This window comes from Lichenostomus cassidix, chromosome 9 (assembly GCF_008360975.1).
Source record: "Lichenostomus cassidix isolate B80296 chromosome 9, HeHo_3.0, whole genome shotgun sequence".
NCBI classification, from domain to species: Eukaryota; Metazoa; Chordata; class Aves; order Passeriformes; family Meliphagidae; genus Lichenostomus; species Lichenostomus cassidix.
Genome location: NC_139490.1, coordinates 19,272,978 through 19,298,090, shown reverse-complemented (window position 1 = coordinate 19,298,090; position 25,113 = coordinate 19,272,978). Strand labels below are relative to the sequence as shown.

Genomic DNA, 25,113 nt, shown 5'->3' with positions numbered 1-25,113 from the left:
GAAGTTATAGTACTCCTGATTCTTATGCTCTTTTAAAAGTAAATACTAAAATTATTTATATATACATAGATGTAGCTCCAAAGACACAAAATTACTCCCAAGTTGAACTAATTCACAATTTTAAGTCAAGAGCACCTAAGGTAAGAAATAGATACAGCTGCTCTCCTCCCTATTTAATGAAGTGAAAAAAGTTTGGCCAACAGCCAAAGATGTAAAGCAGCAAAGGTAGCCAAGGACAGCCCAGATCCTCTATCTGAGCACAACCAGTTTTCTGAAAGGCTGTACCCTGTAGCAGGATAGCAATTAAACTTTGGCTACCTAAAAAAGCCAAAATCAAACTAAGTAACAATGCACACACACACAAATTATCAGTGGGGAAGTAGAACTGCCCCAGTCCCACTTCTCAAAGGAAGCTGGTTTTGACACCTCAGTGTTACTCTTTGTTTCTTTAATCTTCTGAAGCCACTATGTAAATTAAATTATTTTGGTAGCTACATATCCACAAGCATTTGCACATGAGGGCCTCCTCTGCAACTCCTAATGCATGTAAATGAAACCACATTCCTGAATTTATTTCCATCAAAGGCTGAGATAAAAAGATTTACTCATCTAAATGTGATAGACTAACACAGATTGGTCAATGTTCTTGCAAAGTACCTGATACTTCAGGCATTATCCAGATACATGTAACCTTCACCTTGAAGGTTCTCTGAAATGTAATTATTTCAAAGGTTACCTGCTGTTAATTCTAGACTGTAAAGATACACCTTATCAACCCAAAACAAAACTGCTTGCTTACAAGTTACTACTAAAGTTAATTAAAAAAAAAAGATTAAATTTCTAACACAAGGTGACCTTTACCCCCAGATCTGATTTAGCTATCAAAACAAAACACACTGAAACTTTCACAGGTGAGTGACTGTAAGGACTAACAGAACTGCCAAAAACCAAATGCACTCAGGCTGGGCCTCTGTGATTCAAAGTCCTGATACTTTGAGGCAAACAATTTGAGATGTAGCGTGTAACACCACCTGTGTCCTGCTCAAGGGTACTGGTTTGAGGAAAACACACATTCACTTAATTTTTTTTTTTTTTAAACCCAACAAAACAAAACCCCACTGAAAAAAACAAGCAAGCTTTTCTATGCAACTGTGTAAATTATGCTTATTTCAGATTTTTCTGTCCTGGATTGCTTCCACAGAAACTCAGAAACTGACAGTTGTGAAAAGGGGCAAACTTTGTACCTTAGTGGTCCGCTGCTTCTCCAAGAGTGTGAAGTCAGTCTACCTCAAACCAAAGGCCTGCAAATAAATCAAACACTACATTCTACAGCCCAACAACCCCTGTATTTATTTTCAGGTAAGTTAACTGATGGCAACTTTTAAAGAACCGAGGGCGAAACTTGCATGTGTATCTTTAGATCTGTGAAAAAACTACTTGAACAGTTACTGAAACACAAGAGCAGATTTTAGCTAAACAGCCAAAACACCAGCCTGCACCTCCACCCAACTTCTAAATAACAACATTCTTTCCCCTGCTCCCTCCTCGTATAAATAGCATTCTAACAGCTTGATTTTTTACTGGATTTTGGTTTAAAAGTATTTGCAAAAGAGAGCATATAACAGACATATGCAAACTTTAAAGGGAAAGGAGTAGTGGAACAGGACATATGGTCTCTTCACTACATCACAATAATGAAAGATTTTTTTTTAAGAAGGCTTTCCTACACTAGAATTTGGAGTTCTGCCAAAAGTCCATAGACAATTGGAGAACCAGTGAATTCATGACATCACATATTCCAAGGAAGCGAAACCTGGCTTAACGGAAGTGATTTTTACTCAAGAAAAATAGATACTTAAATAGACAAACAATAAAAATATTTTAAGATCATGTTTAGAGGAGGTCTCTTTTATTAAAAAAAAAAAAAAACAACCAAAAAACCAAAACCATTTCATCAATGTTAGAAACCCCACTCAAGCATGTTTCCAAGGCAATCTACATTAACATATTCTTAATGTTACCAATATCCTTGATATTCTTTTTTAAAAGGCCAGAAAACCAGTCACCAAAGAATTTTTATTCAGTAACCCTCTCCTGAATCCCCTCTCCTGGAAAGCAGTGCATGCTGGCATGACACTCCCAAAGCCTGGAAAACCACCATCAGTCTGAACTGAAGCTTCTAGATCAAAGTTTCCAAGTGACCTGGTGATTGATTCCCCAGCCACCTTAATGCATTCCGCTAGACTTCACAATCCTCTGCCAAGCATATGGATGTTCAATATTCCTTTATATGTAATTTTCCTAAAAGCAAGCATGTCATAAAGTTTTATTCCACGTTTTAATTAATCTTTGAAGGCATACAGCTGTGGGAGTCTCTAGCTAATACTGCAAAACACATGCCAATTGAATTTCTCTAACATCCTTCATACCTTCATCTCACTTCAAACCCTGAACTATCGTCCTGAAAACATAAATAATATGTTGCTGGGGTTTCTAGTAATGCTCAGCTTCAGGAACTTCCTAAGCCTGAATGAAATTCAATATCAACAGAATAATGGCAGCATGGACTTAACTAGTACATAACATTTACAGTTATGGCTATAGTTGTCAATTCCAAATGAACAAAACTTGTCAGTGTGTATAGTATCAAGAAAAGACTGTAAGTGCATAAACTTCTGTGGGGGAAAAAAAAACCAGAAACAAAAACAAAAGAAAAAAACCCCTACACCCTAATAAAACCTAAGGTTTCCAGATTTTGGAAAGTGTCCAGCATGAGTCTAAGCACACATGTGTTGGAGCTAGACAAACCAGCAAATCTGGCGTGAAAGGTTTCCGTTTCTCTTTCAGGAACTCTTTGGGACCAATGAAGATTTATTTCTCCCTAACACAGAAGCAGCTCCTGGTCTGTGGAAGTTTAGTTGTCTGTTAAGAGGGCACACGATGACAGCAGTGCCAAAGCCATCGTTGTGTGCGCCGGGCTGCACAGCGCGTGAGCAGCTGACTGGAAACACATTTCCGAAATACTGCTTTGCCATACAAATTCCTGCGGTTCGGAAGGAAAACAACTCTCAGAAACCCAGCTGAAAACAAGCAGGACTATCGAGTAATAGAAAGGCCACTTGAAATTCACTGCCACTTGAAATTCACAGAGCAATCGCCGAGAGTTCTCAGCTGGGAAAAAAATAAATAAATAAAAAAATCCCCGGGCACAGCGCAAAGCTCGTCCGGCGAACGCTCCGGGAGGAGCAGGCGCCGCGCACCCAGCGACTCCCGAGCTGCCGAGCCCCCGGGCAGCGGCAGGGGCCGGGGCTGTGCCGCTCTCCCAGCGGCGGGAAGGCTCGTCACGGCTGGACCAGGGGCGCCGGGCGGCCGGCGGCGCCGCGGGCCCCGAACCGGGAGGGAGCGGCGCGCAGGGCACTTGTTGCGGGGCAGTTCCCGCCGCGGTCGCGCACAAAGGCGCCCGCCCGCCCCACCGAGCCCAGCCCAGCCCAGCCCTGCCGGCCGCCGCCCGCCCCGGGCCCCTTTCCGCTGCCAAACGGCCGCGTCCCGCCGAAACCTTCCTCCGCGCGGGGAGGCAGCAGAGCCGCCCGCGCGGTTGAGCAACTGCCGTGTCGCAACCAGAGCGGTGCCCTCTTCCTGCGCGGCCCGGCGCCGCGGGGCGGGGAGGCACCGCCAGCAGCGAGGTGGCGGCCGAGGAGAAGCCCCGCCGCAGCCCGCACCGACACGAAGCGGGTGCCCGTCGGTCCGTCCCGTCCCGCTTGGAGCGCAGCCCCGGCACAGTCAGCCCGGGCACGGCCAGCCCCGCACTCTCCGCACACCCACCTGGCCGGACAGCGGCCGCCGCCGTGTCCTGCGCCGCCCCAGCCAGCGCGGCGGCGCTGGCGCCAGCGGGGAGCGCTCCCTCGGCCGCCACCGGCACCGGCCGCTGCGCTCCGCCGGGGTTACCAAGGCGATGGCTTCGCCCTCGGGCCGGCACCGCCAACCCGGGCAAGGCTTTCGCTATCAGACCGCGGGTGGCGGCCAATGGCGCGGCGCGTCCCGCCCCTCCGGCGCTCCCCTTCCCCGAGAGGGACGGAGTCGGCCGCGCCTCCGGCCGGCGCTGCGGAGCGGGCGGCGAGGAGGGTGGGGGTAGCGGTCGCCTTTTCCCCCGCCCCGTCGCGGGTCGGGCCGGGGAGCCCTGGTCAGACCCCTCTTGGCACTACAGCAGCGCTCGGGGGCCGCCGCCCGGCCCCGCGGACAGACGCGCAGTTCCACTTTCCTCCTTGTCTGGCGCTCCCCGGGCGCGTCTCGCACTCGTACGCCCCGGAAAGCCGCTACCGCACCCCCGGCCAGCTCTTCCCGCAGCCGGGCTCGGACTGCGGGCAGCGGCAGCTGCCCATAGGCACGTTGGAAAGGCTCATCGTAGAGCAGCTTTCCCGAAGCGCCTTGTGGAAATCAGCAGGGAAGACCTCATTACAGCAGCTTATTGCCTTGCCAATGATTTCCGTATACATCCTCATTTCAGGAGTCTTGGTGCTGAGCTGTTAGGAATAATTGCATGGAAACTAGTACCTATAAAAAGAGGGGGTTTTCTACGCCTTAGAAGAAGCAAGCAAAGAAAGGCAAGGTAGAATGTAACCGGCAATGAAACAACTTTTGCATGCAGCGGGCCCGTCCCCACCCACTGAAATCAGCAGCAACATTCCTGCCGCCTTTAATGAACATAGGGCGAGGCGTAGCACATCCTTGTCCACAAAGAGTATGATCATATTATGCATATTTTAACATCCCTATGCTAATAACCATGCTGTATCATTAGGCTTGTCTATTTTGGTCTGTTCATTTTTCCAGTTATTCCAGTTTTGAAAGTAGAAAGATGGATGGATTTACTTCCTCAACTTCATGTACCGATTCTCAAGACACTAAAAATCCATTCAATATGGATTAGAAAATATCTAGGAGATGCTTTGTTGTTTTTTCCAAACAAACCAACCAACCACAACATGAATTAACTGGAAATTTAAGGGAAGGACTATAATCTCCCCTGTTATCTCAGCAAATGGGATTTTTGCATGAATGGTGATCACGCTATGCTACCTCTAGGCAAATCTCAGTGGAAGGGCAGAAGTTAATGAGAAATCTTGCCTACCGTGTGTCAGTTGCCTTCACAGCCTGTCTGTTGTGTGTATCAATTAACAGCTCCCCTTCCTGCTCTTAACCAGTTCCTTAAGTCTGCTCAGTACCACAGGCATTGCTCCTGAACTTCATGCTACTTCTTCATGCCACAGAATATAGTAACTTCACTTGACTTCCCTTCTTCCTGGAAAAAAAAAACAAAACAGCCAGTAGATTTCAAATGAAACTGGTTTATCAGGCAAATGTACAGCTCATACAAATGGATCATGTTCTACATAATGAAGTTTAGTTCAGCATGTTGAGCCATTTGTTTCTTCTGTTTAAAGTTTACGTTGCTATTGAAATATATTTCTGAAGAAATAAGGTATTAATGAAATCCAGTAGTGCAAAAAGTCCCAGATATGCAGTTTTTCAAATCATTCTGATACTTGTGGTTTTGACATTAAACATTCCAGATAGTCTTGGCTTAGATACTGAAACCTTGGCTCAGTAGTTGGCCTCACTGATGACAAATGGGTTTGTGACTGGAAAGGCTTGATAATGTTTTGAAAAAAGAGCTATTTACTCTGGATCTTGTGACATTAGGTGGTTGTTTTACAGGATCCAGTGCAGTCTCTGCAAAGAGTAAGCCAAATATGATGTGAGAGACTTCCTAGACTGAGCAGAGGGCTACAGTCTAGAGCCTTTAAAATCTGTTTACTGTACTGCCACCTTTTCAATTGAATAATGATGCCTTGAAGTGTCTACCATGCATTAAGCCCCAAGCACTTTAAAACTATCTTGTATAGACAACTTCTATGTCTGTGAATAGACTTCAATGAAATCTGACCACACCGAGTTTTTCTGCAGGGTTGTAATCCCTGATTTCAAATTTCCTCTCCATTTTTTTTACTCCTCCAAATACAATATCAGTATTTAGCAGGGGGAATAAAGAGATCTCAATCAGTAGTTATTAATGTATTTCAGATTGTATTTTATCAACTTGCATGATATTCATGTTCTTGTCACACATGGAGTTGTTACAGTGTGTGTGATATGGATAAGGAACTTGCCTTGAAACATCTTAAAGAGACATTTTTATATCCTATGTGGCATAGGGGAAAAAAAAACAACCAGACTTTAAATTTAATTTTAATTTTCAATTTCCTTATCTTCAGATTCCCTTCCCACCCCCCTTCACAAAACAACAAATGTTCTATTATTCTGCCCCCCAGGCTATTGTTACATGTGTTCTCAGTATAACAAAAGGGTTTTGTCTAAAAAGGCTGTATCTGAGTCATGTCTTTGCATGTGAAACAGCTGTACACCTAGGGCACATTCTTGGTTGCTTGAAAATGTGTCATTTTCAGTATTTTGGGTTTACACTATTTGAATCCTGTGTCACTGCAGTGATCAGAAGAAAGGAATTAAGTTGCCTCTGTATCTGCAAACATCACAGAACCGTGGCAGCAGACCCAGACAGATTTAAAAAAGGCAAGTGGAAATGCCATGTTAAGGATGTTTGGCCTGAAGCAGAAAAACCTATTCCAAAAGAACCTGAAGTTATTAAATCTGAAGGACAATGATCCAGAGCACAGCAAAATACTGGGCAGAAGATGCTTAGAAAGAATTAATTAGAAAATTTAAACACTTATAGCAACTTGCTATTGTCTGATACTGTGATACAATGGCAACATCTAAAAACCAAATGAGCTTTGGGTAGTTAATGCACAGGAATGTTTTGTGGTGAATACAGAATTGCATGAGAATCTCTCATCAGTAATTCTTTTCTTTAAAAAAAAAAGGAAGTTATATTCAAAACTGTGTGAGCAATAGTAGAGAGAATAATGGTCACTTTACACTGCATGGTCATCCCATTGTCAGCTTGCTGCCTACTGCTATCCAAATAAAAGGCTTTAGAACATCTTGCTTATGACAAACAACATGTCACTCTCCTCAGTAGTCACTGGAGGAAAGCTACTTTGCTTTATAACATTCAAAAACAGCTTATCTGTTAACAAATCTTTCATCTCACCTTTAAAGTCCCTCCATCTATACTAGAAAAAATATGTCCCCTGTTGCCTAAAGTAGCAGGTTGTTACCATTTGGAAGACAGAACCATTAGTCATTGAAATTTAAGAAGTGTTAATAAACAAGTGAATAATTTTTGTTGTGACTATTTCAGACCATGTGTTTGGTAAAATAAATCACAAGAATCAGGTTTAACTATCCAAGTCTATATTTAATCTCCTGTAGGGGAAATCCTAAGAGATTCCCAATACATGATTTCATGCCCTACATTAAAGTACTGCAGCACATATAAATGATATGACAGAGAAGATGAGGTATGTGGGTAGCATGGTCCTGTAACAGCCTCAGCTGATAAATAAAAGTTGGCCTGCTGGCCTGGACCTCCCCCATCTCTGCAGTTGTTAGACTGTTAGTTGTTAGCCCAGTCTGTGACATCCAAGCTGGCCATTGCCACCAGGGCCTCTCAGGGTGCATCAAGAAGTGCTAATGGCATGGAAAAGGACTTGGTGTGACATGCCACCTCAATGCTGTGAGCAGAACATTCCCCCAGAGATGCTCTGGACAGTACTTTGGTCTCTGTGCCTGTGCTTGCCCCAGCATGGGGGTCTATCAGCTTCTCTTTGTGTCTCACACTGACTCTGGTGCAGGGGGAGGCAGCAGCAGAAAATGGACTGAGTGACGTTCAGTACCAGACTGCAAATGCAGATGTCACACAAAACGGATGCTGAGTTTGGCTAATGAAGCAACAGCCTGCAGCGAGAACAAGCAGCTTTTAACAATGCTTTGCTAAACCAAGTTATTTAACTTGAGTAAAATTCAGTAGAAAGGTTCTCTGAGAGCTTGGAGCCTACATACAGGAGCAGAGAGGAAAACCCCTCTGACAGCTGCAGCAGCACCTCAAATAGCCAGCAGCACTGATACCCAAACAAGCACCATCCCAGCACTTCACTGTTCTGTTCCCCCTACTGAATTCCATGTCTGAGGCCTCTCATTTTAAAATTTTACGCCTAACTTAAATGACACAAAGCCACTTGGAATAGAGGGCCTCTTCCTCAACCTCCCTGACCTCCCTGGCTGCTGTACCACACCAGAATCACCAGCATGTCAGCTGATGCACCCATCAGGGACACACAGCCCTGCTGTGAACTGATGGGCTCAACTCTCCCCTTTTCCCTGCTCAGAGAAGCTGGGTGAGCTGGTGTGCAACAGCAGGTCCAAGCTGAAGGGAGGCCTTACCCCACCAAAGCTCTCCTTCTGGAGCACCGGCTGTGCTGGTGATCCCACAGAGCTACTTCCCTTGGGCTCTCTAAACCTGGGGCTGGGGAACTGGAGAGTCCATCTGCACTGAGGCTGCAGCTGTGCTGGGAAGAGTTGGAAGCTGAAGTTCCCTACCAAGTAAATCCACAGCCAGAAGGCACATTGTCATATTGCTTCCTTAGCACAGAAACTCCATGGGCAGGAGCTCTTAGGCAGGCACTTTTCAATGGTGGCATTTTGACAAATGTATGCAAATTCTATTGCAATAAAGCAGCAAATTTTTAATAGTGCTAATCTGTAGAGAAACTGACTGAAAATATTTATTGTCACGAATTCCATACTATAGCCAATGTATATTTTTCTGTGCCTGTTCTGGTTTGTGGGTATGGTCACACGTTTCAAGAAGCTTTTTCATGAGGTATGTGGACCTCCACCTGTATCAGCAAGTGAAGATTAAAAAAAAACTACTCAGAATTAGGAAGTGTAAGGCCTTTACAGCAATCAACAGTATCCTGAAGTGGCCAACTGACTTTCTTGCTACATTCCCTCTTTACATGCAAATAAATCTACACAGTCTTTAATTTTTCCTAACACAGGCTTTGTAAAAATAGTTCCATCAATACAAACCAAGTTCATTCATCCAAAAAGCCAATGCCTAATAGAACAGAACTTCTGTCCACACGGAACGTCACACCCCACGCAGAAAAGTCTCCTACCAGCTATCATTTCCTCTGCCTACTTTATGGGTCTGAACTCATAACCAATATTAACATTTTATTAACATAACTGCATTGTTAGAATTGTCAGTTTTTAGACGAGGCACTGAGTTCCCTTGTGTTCTTTCTACTGACTTTTCTAATCAAATACAAAGATCCCATGACACATTTTGACAAAAAGTAGGGCACAGCCGGCTTATTTATTCTTTTACTAAAAATAGGCTTCAGTGTCCAGCAGGTTGTAATGTGTGAGACAGCATTTCAAGTGTAACAGCTGCTCTACCTGCCTTGATACATCTGTGTTATCAGCCCCTCTTTGCAATCTGCTAATTATCAAAATCAAACATCAGGCTTCACAACGACTTTAGTAGCTCCCTTTTGCTAAAATGCTTACTATGATTAGGCTATCCAACAACTGGAAAAGCAATAAAATACCTTCTCATCCTTATAGGAGGAGTTTCTGACACCCTTCCAAGCACAGCACAGCATGTTTTACATCTCTTGGGTTAATGGCATATTACTATTCTCAGCCAGAGGCAAAGACTAGAAAGAGATTCATTACAGGAAATCCGTCTCTCTCTCAGCTTCTTTGCATATTTATTTTCTAGCTGGCCTTTTTGTTAAGGCAATTCTGATAACAGAGCAGATGTGACAACTGTGAAAACGAATAATGGTCAGGGATACTATTGAGTCTGTCACACTTTTTAATGACTGTGGATATGAAATACACTGCATTATTTCAGAATTTCACCTTGAGGAGACTTTCAATGGATGTTTTGTCAAGTTTGCTTAGAGAAGCTCATTGTCCAGCCACAGTGGTGTAAGTCATGGTTAGTGAGACTTTGTTCTGTCAGAACTGCCACAAGAGAAAAAACATAGTCTTTATCCCTCAAAGTACACGGATGTAGTTATCCTTTGGCTCAAATACACTTACTGACCTGCAGTGCACAATGGGCATCACCTCAAAATTTGGCCACATGACATTTGCAAACCATGAAAGACTTGCTTAAAGCCAAATCTTTATCTCACATGAGTTATACGTGATCTGCAAACCAAAGAAAGAAATAAAAGCAAATGTGATATATTGCAGCTACCATAAGACACAGGTACTGCAGTAACATTTCACTAGCCTATAGAAACCACAAATAATCACAATAATTTCATTGCTTATCACACACTATTGTACCTACATAGCAGGGCAAACTAAAAAAGCTGTTGTGAAATTTTAAACATCAGTAAGCACAAAAAAAAGACAAATACTACATACATCATCATTCCTTAAAAAATATCAGTTTTAACTACAAATGGACTATTATTTTGAATCTCTATTTAAAATCTCAGATTCTAACTTCTTCCCTCTGGTGACTGTGTTGTAATTTCAATACTACTGATGATTTTCTATTTTTAAGAGGACTACCAAAAACACATCTATCTAGCAGATAGGCATTCAAAAAGCATTTACAGATGTCTTATTAAGAATGTTTCAAGTCTAATACTACTTCATGTACAACTAATTTCAATGTTTATTTTTCTATATGACTGTCCTACAGTAAATCACTGCAAACAGCCATGAGCACACACTGAAATTGGTGAGAAGGAAGAGTGTTCAGTGCTCTGCTGCAGCAGACAGAAACATTTTCATGTCACAGTTCTACTAAACTTCCATTTATCCAGAACCATGAGTCCCATCCTCAGAAAAAAGCAGCACTCTGACACATTTCAGAGCAGCACCCACCAAGGGTTATTAACAGGCACTGCACAACCAGTGCAGAAGAGATTCCTGGAATACTCCTAAAATGCCAGTATATTTTTTGACGCATTACTCTTACAGCCTTTTGTTGCTAGACAATCCAGTCACCCTGAATCAGGAAGACTCATGTTATTTCTAGGAATTATATTTCAGACAGTTTCTTCGAGCTACATATGCATCATCTTAATTTTTAATCCACAATAGCTAACATTACCAAGTCTGGCTAGATGCAAACACAAAAACCATTACAAATTTTTGCAGTAACAATTATACTAGTACAAGTATATTATTATTATTACCCCTTCTAAATTTAGAAATTAAGCCTGCCTTACTATTTTGGAAACTCCAGGCTTTTTGCTAAATCAGTTTTTACAAAATTTTCAGATATTGACCAACCAAATCAAAAACTGTGTGTTTCACCCACTCTGCCCGGCAATCTATCACAAGTCGAAAGTTACATTTATATGACTCATACGCCTTTAGATTAAACAACTATGCAAATGATGCCAAGTCTTTGTTTATCACAGCTTTGTCAGCAAAACAAAATCATTCAGCAGGTGAATCATGAAATTACTGTCTGTGTGGATGAGGGAAGCAGAGATGCCAGCTTAACTACATGCTTCCCAGTCTATTTCTCCTTCCCATCTCCTTCTCTGTATCACTGCAGCACTGCTCGTTTGAGCAGAACTCTCCTTGCCTCTTCCTCAACACACAGCCCATTTGGCTGCAGTTCAGAAAGTCCTTTAGGCACATCAGGAAAACTGAAGCTTAAGTGGTTTGCTCAGGAGAAAGCACTTGCTGCCTCCCTCTGAGAGGCAAAGTGGGGTTTCATTTCCAGAATGAGAAGTGCATCCCTTTAAATGGCTCCATCATTCAGTGAGTAGCTCCCTGCTTGGAGAGGCTCACAGGGGGCTTTTGTTGCAATTCTGCTCTACACTGGAGAAAGACTGACAGGGTGCCAGTGCTCAGTGAAGGAGTAGCCATCTGGACAAGGTTAGGTCACCTTCACTAGAGAGTACATTCCAGCAGCTCATAAAAATGTGGCTCAAGAACACTTTTTCTATTCCTGGAATGTATCTCATTGCCAAAGAAGGTAGCTAGGAAAATATTCCATGGGGAGCAAACAAATTCTTCTGCCAAAGCCATTCCTCCCTGCTCCACCCCAGCTGATATTACACAAGTTGAATAATGCATGTCAAGGTATTAAGTAACATGTAAACACTTCCAGTAAATGTTTCTGCTGCAAGCCTTGCCTTAACTGGTATTGCTTCCCCCCTGTGATAAAGCAAAAACATCTTCCTCAGTTCTTCTGCACCTAAAGCTTAATATTAATGAAGCACTTCCCACCAAACATTGAATCTTCCTCTTGCCCTATCTCCAAGGTAGATTTTAAACCCCTTGAAAACTTGCCTAATGAAGCCTCACTCAGAGATGGCCTTCTCTGAAAGCCTCTGATTGGCCTTACAGTCCATGCAGTAGGGAAGCCTGATGTCTCAGAAGTATTGCAGTTCTGGTAATACTCTTAATAACACATGGCAAATTCCAGTGGAAACAAGTTGGGGGTTTTCTCCTACCACCAAGGATGTTTTATATGAGCCCTTTTCTTCCCACCATGCATTGCTCAACTGAGCTCCCCAACACAATTTTGAGAATATGTGTTCTCACTTTTTTTTCCAAGGGGCGCCACAGTTCTTTTCAATCTGGTAGAGGAAATCTCCTTGGAATTTAGGATCACTTAAGGCCTGCCCACTGCTTGCACAGCATATACCAGTAATTCCTTCTGCTTTACTGCCTGGGACACTCCACAACAGGGGCAAATGCAGTTCTGAGCCAATTAACCAAAAGGGGACATGGTTAATCCCATCACTGGGATGAAGATGGGCTCTTGAATCACCTCCATGAGACTGTGAATCATTAGTCCCAAGGGAGAACTGCCCAAGGAAATTTCTGGGATTTTCCACTGGCATTTGTACTTTCATGGAGGGTTTTCTGTAGGAGAGACTGACCTAGGGTCAAGTACCCAAGGAACTCCCAGGAAACAACACCAAATTCCACTCTGAAAAATGCTTGGGCAATAAGTTGAGCAGAGCTCTTAAGTAAGAAGGTAAAGTCACACATTTCCTGTAACTTTTTCCAAGTATAAATTATTTCATTTAATGACTGTTAACTGCACAGGGCTGAGAGTTGTAGATTAAGTTGGATTGTTTCCTTTCCATAAGTTTGTTTTCCTGGCAATTGAGCTGGCAGCTCAGCTGAGGATGTGACACCAGCAGTGCTAAACACTACTTATGTCCAGGAGTCTAAGTCACTGCAACTGGTAAGAAATGTGCTCCAGTTTGGGCAATAAATGGAAAGCAGAAACACCAGTGAATATCCTCGTCTAAGTCTTGTCTACCCCTTGCTTACAGCAGGAGCCTTTTGTGCCTGTTCTTCCACATCTGGAAGAGAAGTAATGGCTTAGTGCTACTGAATATCACAGCTCCCAACAGCGAGGCCTCCCACCTCTGTGTGACAACTGCAACACCAGTACCAGTGACTGTTCAAAGAAATAAAGCACAGGGGAACTGAAATGACACCCACCATGGCAAAAGCAGATCACAATTACATGACAACAGTTGTACACATCTCAGTAACTGATATGCGCTTTTTTTTTTTTGTCTGGGCTGATTAGGACAGGCACAAAGCAAAACCCATGCCAGAGGGAGCCTGTCCTGCTCAGAAGACTGTTCAAAGATTGCTAAGTTAATGACTGCATTACAGCAATCACAGGAATGCCAGTGCTTGGTAAGGAGTGTTTTGAAGAAGGGTTTCTCAATGCTACACCCTGCTGCCTTTAGCTCCCCCACAGAAGAACTATTGGAAAGACCAAACCATTCACAAACACCTTTGAAGTGTTTGTGAAAAGTGTTGTGAAGTGTTTGAAGAAAACTTTGGCCAGCCACTGCTGCTTTCCTAAGAAAGGGTAACTCACTGCAATCTTAATTCTTCTTTATACTGAGAAAGAAAAATTTTTGGTGAAAGACTAATAAAACTACTGATTGCCAGACTTCTAAAAATGTTAGGACTAAGTAGACTCTCAGAAAGGCCAGGGGCTTCTAGACTTTTTAAGACATTCTGCTCACCTGAAAAGCTGTTTATGTTTCCATCAGGGTACTGAGGGTACCAAAACTCAGGTATAACTTCCCTATTCAGAGAGATATGTGATGACAGCAAGGAAATGCATTTGCACTGTCCTTTTTCCCTCCACCCACCCACCACCGCCTGCAAAGCAGAACTGTACTCCCCAGCACTTGCCTGCATCCATCTCCGCAGGGGCAGGGGAACAGGCAGGCACATGCCACAGCCTCCACACCAGCAGCACATGGGATAAAGCAGGACACAGCACCACAGAGAGAGGAGGGGCTTTCCTGAGGGGGCTTGCTGGTGTGCACATTGCACACATGTATAGATGTATATAATCCACAGCTTCTGCAACTTCACAGCAATTTGGCTTTCTAGCTCTCAATACATGCAAGAAATGGGAGACCTCAGCCTGTCATCCACCATAAACTTGTGGTTATAAAGCAGTGTCTGGCAGCAGCAGTCTCCCAGCCCTCTCTGCAGAGTCCTTATCCCACATCCCACCAGGGAGCTGGGAACACACTCATCCAGCAGGAAGGCCAAGACTGGATGGTAATGACAGCCTGTACACATTTGGCATATGGAAATGTTTGCATACCTGACTATACAGAGATCTGTATCCTTATTACTGCGTGCTAACTCAGAGCTTGGAGCAGAGGACTTTGGCAAACCTGCTTCAGCTGCAGTGATCCATGCAGACCTTACACCCCAGTGAGCTGCTAAAGCAGAGCTGTGATGTAATGCCATTAGAGAGCACGCTGCCTTTAACCATCCCACACAAATCCAACAACATTTCTAGTGCCCTCATACAATGGACACCAACACTGAATCATTGAAACTGAAACTTCAAGTACATCCTTACTGTGTCATTAACTATATTTAGAATTCCTTTTGTCAAGTACAACTTTCATTTACGGGGACTCAGTTACAGTGAGGACTAGACAGGTGTTTCAAAACAGCAAAAAAAGTATCAAGTATCAGCTCTCAAGCACCTTTGTTCTCAAGCACCATTAACAACAGAGCAAATACCTGGAGCAGCCACAATACTGAAAAAGAAATCTGTACATTGCAGTGAAAATGTCTCAATTTGTGAAATAGCAGCAGTAAACTTAAAAACCATCCTATGCTAGTTCCTTCATATAACAGATCCAAAACAACCTCTTAAAACACTATCATTTAACATTAGTGTTTTCCTTTGATAATTTAACTTATAGATGTATATTTAACCTTTAAATCTTTACTTTTATGCTAAATATTCCTCTGACAAAAAACCTGAATAAAGTGTTACAGATGCATACTTTGCCTCTTTTAATCTTAGTCACATCTTAAACTGCCATTATTGCAGACATAGGTTAAAAAGAAATACACACATATGAAAAACAAGGTCCTGTTACAGCATGTCAGGTTTTCTATCAAAGAACATGCCATTACACTTTGTGGCTTAATCATTTCAAACCTAAGAATTGATGATGCTCAGCTGAGCTATCCATAAAACATACCTTGAAAAACTGAGCACGATTTTGTTTTGCTGTTTTCTCTCCTTCCCCATGACAACAGCTGGGAGAGCAGTCATGCAGTTCCATAGTGGCTTGGCCATATGAACTCTATTAAAAAGTTGATTATTTCAAGTTGTTAAAGATCAGTTGATAACCTCCTTCAAAAGATGAAAAAATGCAAACAGACCCTAATTAGTATCTGATAGAAGTGGGGCTGTTGCACTGTGTAAACCCTGAATTAGAATAATAATGCAGGGAGACTCAACAAAAGCAGCTTTGTGTTTCTCCTTGCAGCCAAGTAACAGCTCCTGCAGGGGCTGCCCCTTCCAGCACTGCCACTTCCAGCATGTGGAATTCTGCAGTAGTGGAATACTGGTTTTCCACGCCCTGCTCAGATATACCTGACAGATGCTTCTATAGTGCAGTTTAAAAGACCAAATCCATGTCCCATACTACACATCTTCTGGAACAAAGAATTTTTAAATAAATCCTTCTGGGCAAAGTCTGACTAAATCACCCCCCGGTAAGATAACTCTTACCATTCAAACACACCTGTTCAGCGCACCTGTGGCACTGCCTGCAGAAAGCTCAGCTGTCTGAACATTGCTCCTCCCGGTCTTTACACTGAAAATGGGCTCTCTCTTCTCCCTGCATTTCACACCGATGGGAATGTGCAGCTCCAGGTGACACACAACAGAGTCACTCCATAGGCAAACACCTGCTCTGCCCACTAGGGATGGGCTTTGCCTTTACCAAACGCTGGCACTAAAACATACTGGGGTTAGACTCGAGGCTGCTGAAAGCACTGGGCTACAAAGGAGTGACTGCATGGCAAGTTTATTGCCAGTTCCTAGTTACTGTGCATGCTTCATTCAGGTTCTCTGACAGACATGAGTATCTTAATTAGCAATATTGCCTTTTAAATGCACAGAAAATCACACTGTGTTTTGTACACTGGGACTGTAGTGGCTGATCCCAGATCCCACATACCCACATGTGTACATTACACACACAAGAAATCCTGCTGAGTCCAACACTCCTTCCAGGCCAGTCTGCCCCCAGCATATGTCAGCTTCTGTACGTTTTGCCCTTCTCCACTTCACCCCATCTGTTTATGGTCTTTCCATCTAGTTGACTATGATTTTCCAAGGTTTCAAATTCATCTTTTTCCTTTCTTTTTTTTTTCCAATCTGATGTCCAGTTAATTATATTAAAGGGAAATTTATTAAAGAACCAGCTTAACTCAATTTCTTTCCACATTTTTTCTCCAAACTGGCTGCCTGTGACCTTGGCAAAGGTATTTGGAAGAGGCCTGTCATTTGTCAAATTATTTTCCCAGTTTTTGTCAGCATGAATTTTAAAATCATTATCAAACTATTTTTATTACATCAGATTAAAAAAAAAAATGTTCTCTACCTAAGCTGGCATATTTTTGTCTAATTCCTCAAAACTGCATGAGATGAAGTACACAGTGGAAAAAACCCACAAAAGTCTGGTTTGTGGCCAAAATTCCACCTTGACATAAAACAGAAGGGGGAGAAAAATTAAATCTCTTGAATAGTATTTCCCTGAATAGTTTATTGAGAATTTCTTTCTTAGTCTCAAATCCACAGTAGTCTCAAGTTAACAACACCACATCTGGGCTTGATGAGATCCATTGAGAATCTGTAGGGACAAATCTCATTCTGCTGCCCTGCCATCTCCAGCAGGCTATGTATCCGCGGCACACGCAGACCAAATTGTTTATTTCTCACAGCTCTCATTAACCTCTGACTGCTGTGTTAGTTCCGGATGCCAGGGTGGAATCAGGAGATCAGTTCAAATATCTTCTTACAGTTGCTGCTAAATTGTAACTATTTGAAAAGATTGAGTATGACAGGTCAGAGAGAGGAACAAAGAGTTTTATTCATGGAGAATCTTACTAGCCTTCAAAGCAAGTCATATGAGAAATATATGAATACACACGTTTTCATAGCTTGTGCCTAAATTAGAAACAAGATCAGAAATCTCAATGTCCCTCATGAACTCCTTCCTGTTTCACCATGTTCTCCTATTCATTTTGGATGATACACTGTCCCCTTTATTCTTCCTCCTCCTCTTATCCCTTCTTGTCCCTTGTCACCCCACTTTGCACACCCTACTTCCTGACTTTGTGTTCACTTGTAACCATACATTGGATTCTGAGATGCAATGCCCCAAATTCTGTCACTGTGGAAATATGGGAATTCCCAGCCATGAACTTCCCATTTTGCCTGCCCCAAAGGAGCAAAGTGAGTACAAAGCCAGACTCCAGCCTTCCTTAACAAGTGATGTTCAAACATACTTCACAACAAGATAAGAAACAAGCAATTCAATGGGGTGGACACTCATGAGAAAAACTTCTGTCAAAGCAGAATTCCCTAGGAAAAAGGCCATTTCTTCACCCTCTGGCTGTTGGAACTAGACCAGGATAAGCTAAGTGGATGAGGCAGAAGTGCTGGCCATTTGACCAGCTGAACAGGGGGAAAGAAAAAAGAAAAAAAGAGAAAAAAGAAAAAGAGTGCAAACTGTTTCCACATGAATCCTTAGGGCCATCCAAACTGGGAAGGTATGTTCCCACTTCTGCGTGCTGGATTATGGTTCTGAAGTCAAACAGGGCAGTCATTTTTGGAAATATAGTAAAATACAGATAGTGCCTTTTGACTCATAAAGAAGAGACAATAAGAGCAAGAGACAAACTTCTGGTTGGACAAAAAAGTCTTCCTATTAGAACAACAACCTCTAAAAGAGGTAAAGAGAGCAACAGCAGCTACTCAGATTTACACTGATGTAACAGAACAGAATTGAAACCAGACAGTATCTCTAGCAGGTACAAATTGCTACATTGGTAGGTCTAAACAAGTTTACAGCTTCAGAAGACTGCAATCTCCTTTCCACACAGGAAAGGAAAATTGTTCCTTTTAGGGGAACTCAGAATTGCTCAACTCTAATTAATCTTCTAAAACAGGAAATCCCAGCCAGCACAGGTGGAACTGTAACACACTGGCTGTGCAGCTGGGGAACATGAAAAATGGGATTTCCGTGTTCTTGTCTCACCCACCAAAAACAGAGTAAGTAAAACATGCAGCTGAAAAATCTGAAAAGAAGAATGCAAGTAAAAAAACCTGAAAGGGGAATTAAAGAAGTCACTACATCATTCCTAACAAAATCCCTACAGTAACAAGGGTGGTTTGAGCCCTTCTGAGGAAGCTGCCACCACTAAGAGCCGAATTTTAGGGCAAAGGAAGCTCATCTGAACCTGTATTTTAGGAAACAAAGTTGAGAGGACACTTTGCTGCCTTCTGACATCACCTGCACTCCTGAAAGAGCCCTGTAATGTGCACGGACAAGCCCAGCTTCTCTCAGCCATCCCTTTGGTCTCTGTAATTGCTATGTTTAAATACAGTTTACAGTGTTAATCACTGGACCACATCACAGAAGATGAATGTCAGGATAGAAATTTCTTTGCCATTGAAATGTTACTTGAGTTAAAAGTCAAGACAAGAAATAGACATTTCTTTTTGATGTTTACTTGTCTTGGCATTATAATTGTGGAGGCATGTAGAAAAGAGGGATATAAGCAATTATTTATATTGCTACACATTTCTGGCTGTCTAATTGAAGCCAAAAGGCTTAGGGACAGGTGGAGATGACACAGGTCATCACTGCTTATAGGGTATGCCCTGCACTCTGCTCTGAGCACTAGGGCCTTGCTTAAGCTCAGCTTAGGATAAACAGTATTTTTCATGACAGCTTATTTCATTTTATTATTTGAACGACCTGGTCTAGTGGAAGCTGCCCCTTCCCATGGCAGGGGGTTGGAACTAGATGATCCCAAACATTTCATAAGGTCCCTTCCATCCCAGACCATTCTGGGATGCTATGATTGTATGACATCAAGCACCACAAAGCCTTCTGTATCAAAAGAAAGACACAGGGCAGATTTCATTGAACTAAAAAAAATTATGTCTCAAATGAAAACAAATAACACAAATAGCAGCACCAAAGCTTTGTTTAGACAGAGGGAAATCTAAGTCAGCAAACCAGTGATAAAAGAGCTGTAAGGCTGAGATACTGGAAGGTATGTTTTCACCAGAAGAGCAGTGCTCTCATTATAGAACAGCCTGAGTACTTCTAACCATAGGAAGTGGCTCTCACTCGTCTGACGCCCCAGACCAAGTGGGTAACAACCAGAACCAGATTAATTTCCTTTAACTACAAATATACCCTCAACACACCTGCTCACAGGGGGGGGAAGATAAATATATTTACTATTAATAAAAATAATTTTTTCTTTCCTACCCACACAACAGTGTGTGTAGGTAGGAAAGAAAAAAATAGCTCTCTATTTAGGCAATTAGAAGACTAACTTTTCTCACACATACATTTCAGTCAATATAATAGACAGGTATTTGCATTGTTTTGTTGCTTTCTCATGAATTTATGTTGTGTTGCTCCATTTCCAACAGCCATTGATCCCACAGGACACTGTTGTAGTCAATGTAATACGGCGCTGCACAGCAAAGGCACCCTTGGAAATGACCTGAACACATGCAATGGAGGCAGTAAAATAAGCTAGATTACTCAGCTGGTCTTTCATTTCAGCCTGGGCAGTGATATATATTCTCTAGAACAGATGTCAATCAAAGCCACAGAACCAATTCAATGCTTACATGTATGTTGACAATACCATATCAGAGCTGTTGAGTAGCTGTGAGTAAACTGGCACAGGTGGCTGCAAGTAGATCAGAAGTGCAAGCTGGCCCAAAATGTACACATGACTTTACTAGCCTTACATCCATTCTCAGTCTGACCTCTGTGATTCAGGGTGCTACACTCAATATTGAAGATAAATACATTGGAACTACTGAAAACTATTTTCCTTCCAGCCTATTGATGAAGGGAAGTGTTTAATTGAAGGAGAAGACAAATATTATCCTGTGATTTAACAGACATGTTCTTCCTCTTAAGATGGATTGGTAAAACACAGAATTGAATGTAAGGTAACTGCAAAACTGAGATAATGTCATGATGTTTTGCTTTCTACAAGATAAAAGTAAACCTGTCATTGCTATATTAAGAGAGGAAATAATTTTAAATAAATATTTTAACTTCCTGGCAAATTACAAGGTTTAGGTCAGCTCTAAAAGGAATTTGTGTCAGCTGGAACAAGGCATCTATGTAAAAGATTAATAATAATAAAAACCAACCTCTTAAAAAAAAGTAGAAGTAATGCTGGTTGAATTTATCATCACCTGTAAGACTGGTTATGTTAATAATCCTTCATGTTATGCCAGGGAAACTGAAAATAATTAATAGTTCACAACCTTCCCACAGAAGCTTCAGTGCACAAGTTGTTTTGATTGATGACAATAAATACAAAGTATAATCCCAAATATCCAGGCCTTCAACACGGACTACTTATATCTATGAAACTTACATGAAAAGTAATAATAAATCTATCAGCCACAGCATTACCCTGTCAAGGGCGACTGAGTTCCTGGAGCACAGACTCACTGGGGAATTTTGGTCTCACTCTTCACCACTTCTTATTAAAGTCCACTCTGCAAATGAAATGGAGAAACTGATTCAGTGTGCGCACCCAGGGCTTTCACTGCAGAGCCCTGCTGAGCCACCACAAACACTCAGGAGTCAGTGGGAGAGAACCAGGGCACCACCAAAATTGAGCTGATTGTATTGTTCAGGGGGTGCTGTTAAATCCTGAGGGCTCTTTGTCTCACGTGCAAGCTCTTTCCTCCTCTTCTCTGAAGTAGCTGTGAAACAATGTTCACCTGGTAACATGCCTCAAACCAGCAAGAAGGAATATCTGCAAGGATGCAGGACTGTGAGAGAGGATGGAGAGGAAGAGAAGGAAATGGAGAATAAAGCAAAAGATGGAAAGGAGGAAGGTGAGAAGGTTGTTTATACACTTACAATATCTCTAAAATTAAGTCACACCCCAGAGAGATGCAGGTGGCAAACTGATCTCATTAGAAAAACCACAATGGTTTAGAGACAAGGTTTATTTCTGCCCAGATCCTGTTTCCAGCTCTGCTCATACCCAGATGTTGCAGAGGAAGGTTCCCAGCCACAGTGTCTGACAGACTTTAATGTGATTCCTGAAGGAGAAGCCAGAAATATTTGGCTAAAATTCATTGCCGAGTTAGAGAAACACTACACAACGCAGAAAAAAATTCCACTATTCAGAACAGGGCATCCATGGTTATCAAGTTTAGAACCTGCTCATGGCATTTTTCCTTGGAAACAGCACTTGGTGCAGCACAGAGCATCCCAGCAGAACTTCCAGTTCCAAAAAGGTTTCATATATGACTCAAAAGTGTGAGAAATAAACCTGGCTAGTCACTGCTTTGCTAGCCTAGGAGCTAGGCAACTAGTTTACAAACAGCACAAAATCCACCCAGGCGTGAAAGGGACTGCTGTATCCACCTACACCATGCAGACTTTTGGGGCAAAGCATGAAGATTTGTATAGGTCACCTACACTTAGGGAAGAAAGTACCTCACCACGATGATATGGCAGTCAGTGCTTAACTCTCAGATGCTGTCAAGGTAAGAAACGGACAAGACTGACTGCATTCATTCCTCATCCCTCCATTAATACTAGACCTTAGGAACTGCTGCCCAGGGCTAGTCAAAAAACTCCATGATGTTTTTCTACTGAAAATTGTGACTTTCACCAGGGGAAAAAACAAACAAAGAAAGCTTTCCATTAAAGGTCCTCACTCTGTCTAGTATTTAATTTTTAAAAACATCAACACCTACTATCTTTTTGTTTTCAACAAAAACTTGAAGTGGTGCCTCACTGGAGCTGTGGTTCAGTTGCCAGAGCACACCTCCCACGAGGTGTGAGATCACTCAGAGGGGAGGTGATGACACAACTAAGGAGATGCAGCCTGGCCAGGGAAGCCAGGCTGCAGTTGAGTCAAAGCTGCCAGTCCAAAGTATTCTGGACACCCCTGAAGCTGCTACTCATAAAAGTAGAGTCAATTACAGCAGGACACTGGAGAATCCAACAATAGCAGCCATAGCCCACCACTGCCAGACTCTTTCCATGCTTGGGAATTGCAAGTAGTTTGCTGTTCCTGCTCTATTTCTTCCTCTCCTCAAGCATCTCAACTCCAGTATCTGTCCACTTATTGCCAAAACAGACTGAGCTCCCAGGGAATGCTGTGCATTGCCCTGACAACGTCAAAGATTAACTCACCGATCCGCATGTTTAATGTACAAAACCTCTTACTGGAACACTGCATTTAAGCCTTTAATATAGACTCTGATCCGGGGGCAATGGACAGCCCTAACAGGACAACCTAGTGGCTCAGTAGCTGTCTGAGCTCTCCGACAGGATGTGAAGTCCCCAAGAAGCAAACCCATGAGCACATATGCATTTGCAATCAAGGCTCCGCTCTTATCAGACCCCTCCCAGTCTGCTCCTGCTTTAACAGATCACTGACCTCCCTCGTGTTACAATTGCCAGTAAAATACAATAGCCTGAAACTAAAAACACTTCCGGTCTACCAAGAACCCACTCTGAAGGACAAACTCCCTGATAATGCTGAGACCAGCTCATGGGATGAGACACTGATTGTCTCGGTGCTCTAAGTGAGCAGCTTAATTGGAATAGAAAAACAGGGTGATGATTCACAGCTAAGGAAAGCACCTTGCTAAGGAAGACAGACAACATCAATGCTTTACATCATTAAAAAAAATTGAGGTTACTTTTTAGGACAGCACACGTGGAAAACATTTCAGGGAAAAAAAAGATGAAATGTTGTTTAATTGGTGAATTCTTGCCATTAACACCCTAAACGGTCTGACACATGCTGGCGGGCAAGAGGTGTCAGCCTCAGACATGCTGCCAGCCACGCTTCCCCACTCCCAGCAGCTGCCAGCCCTCGCTGAGGTTTGAAAGTTTCCCAACTGGAGGCCCTGTTCCCTTTGCCTTCTGGTAGATTAGCCACTGTAGTCACATCTCCTTGGTGGGTTTGATTTTGTTTTCTTTCTTCTGCTTCTTTTTTTCCCTGGTTTCCTTTTCATGCAGTAGCACCTGATCTTGTTCAATCCTAACCCATCCCCTCATTTCCTTCCTCCGAAAAGGGAAAGAGACTCCAAAAGTACCCCAGGGAATGGGGTTTCACCTAGGACTGGGAAGCTGCTCAACCAGCCTCCACTGGGGCTGGGGAGTTTCTCACAACATGAAAAGCCCCAGCCGCGAGAGGGAGGGGACCGCGCTCTAGTCCCCGCAGCCGGAGCCGGCGAGGAGCGGTCAGCGAGCGGGACAGGGAGGGATTCACCCTCGCCCGGCAGCAGCCGGTGCCCGGTAGAGCTCCAGGCGGTGCCGGTCCCTCCGCCGCGCCCGGGGCAGTGCCGGGAGCTCTCGGCCGGGGAATCCCGGCCCTCTCCGCCCGTGGGGCACAGCCGCCCACCCCGCCGGGGCTCCCGCTCCTGGGAAGGGGTCAGGGGAGGTCAGAAAGGAAGAGAAGCAAAAACGCGAGCCGCGGTCCTACCCGGCTGTGCCTCCCGCAGCCTCGCACCGACAGGGCGTCCCCGGCACCGGCTGCCCCAGCCCGCCCCGCCCCGGGCCGGCCACCGCCTCTTCCTCCTCCTCTGCCTCGGTCCGGCCCCGAGCAAAGGCACAGTGACACCGGCAGGGTGTCTGCGCTGGCTGTCCCGGGCTGCAGTGAGGCTCCCACGCCCTGCTCCCCATCCACGGGCGCCGTGACAGTTCCTTTTTCCCCGGGAATTGGCACTTCCCAAGGCACTGCTGTCCACCACCGCTGCCAAGCACAACCTGCCAGCCTGCCACCGCCACACACAGCCTGCCACCACCACTGCCACGCACAGCCTGCCACTGCCATGCACAGCCCGGCAGTGCCCCAGAACCACACTGTACCTTTGCCCTGGAAAGAAGAGCAGCCAGCCCCTTTAGTTTACAAGCATAATCTTTTCAGCCATGACTTTGCACTTGGTAGTGAAATACTGAGTCATGCCAAATGTTACCCAGCTGTTCCTTTATCTCCTTCTCTCAGGAAAGGTGATTACTGCAATAAAATCTGCTGTTTTGTTTCATGCCAGCTTCCAATTCCCTCAGAGGAACTGCCTGAAAATACCAGGTAACATGTGGGGGGATGCAGGGCCCAGGTCTGCCATGGCCAACCAAGGGCACTGCTTCCTTGCCATCTCTCACCTCCTGCCAACCAGCTCCCAGGATGGCCTCTAGCCAGCCAGCCAGCCACGGGGCCTGCCTTCTTCACAAACGTCACACATGCCACAGGCCTCCACCTACCACAGAAACTCTTGTGGAAACCCCTGCCAGCCCCTCAGGCTGACACACGGCATCCCACAGGCACACCCTGCAAGACCAGGGCATACTCTGCCCTGCCTGAGCCAGCCCAGCATTAATCCACAGCAGAAACCAGCTGCCCACAGCCCACACAGACGTCTGGCTGACCTCCAACCACCAGAAGGCCTTCACTCTCCTCTGCACTTCAGCAGCACCATGTGCAAACCTTCCCTAGGGTTCGGGCCACTGCTTGGGAGATGATGTTCCAATAAATCAAAGCCTGTAACTTCAGGTGTAGTGGTGACAGACATGCAAATCCAGTCATCACATC

The 25,113-nt window shown here is 43.8% G+C and overlaps 1 protein-coding gene across 5 annotated transcripts in view; it reads right to left on the bottom strand.

Annotated features, from left to right (window-relative positions):
• The window catches only part of PIK3CB (phosphatidylinositol-4,5-bisphosphate 3-kinase catalytic subunit beta), an 85,736-nt gene extending 61,611 nt beyond the window's left edge, over positions 1 to 24,125 (bottom strand). For 2 of the 5 annotated variants that reach the window (XM_085069711.1, XM_085069705.1), the window contains exon 1: positions 3,823 to 3,940. The gene's annotated coding sequence lies outside the window, so the exon portion shown is untranslated. Of the gene's footprint in view, positions 1 to 3,822; positions 3,941 to 5,128; positions 5,300 to 10,036; positions 10,144 to 24,006 lie in introns of those variants that run through there. The other 3 variants (XM_085069706.1, XM_085069707.1, XM_085069708.1) reach the window with 3 other exon arrangements.
• Between the last annotated feature and the right edge of the window lie 988 nt (positions 24,126 to 25,113).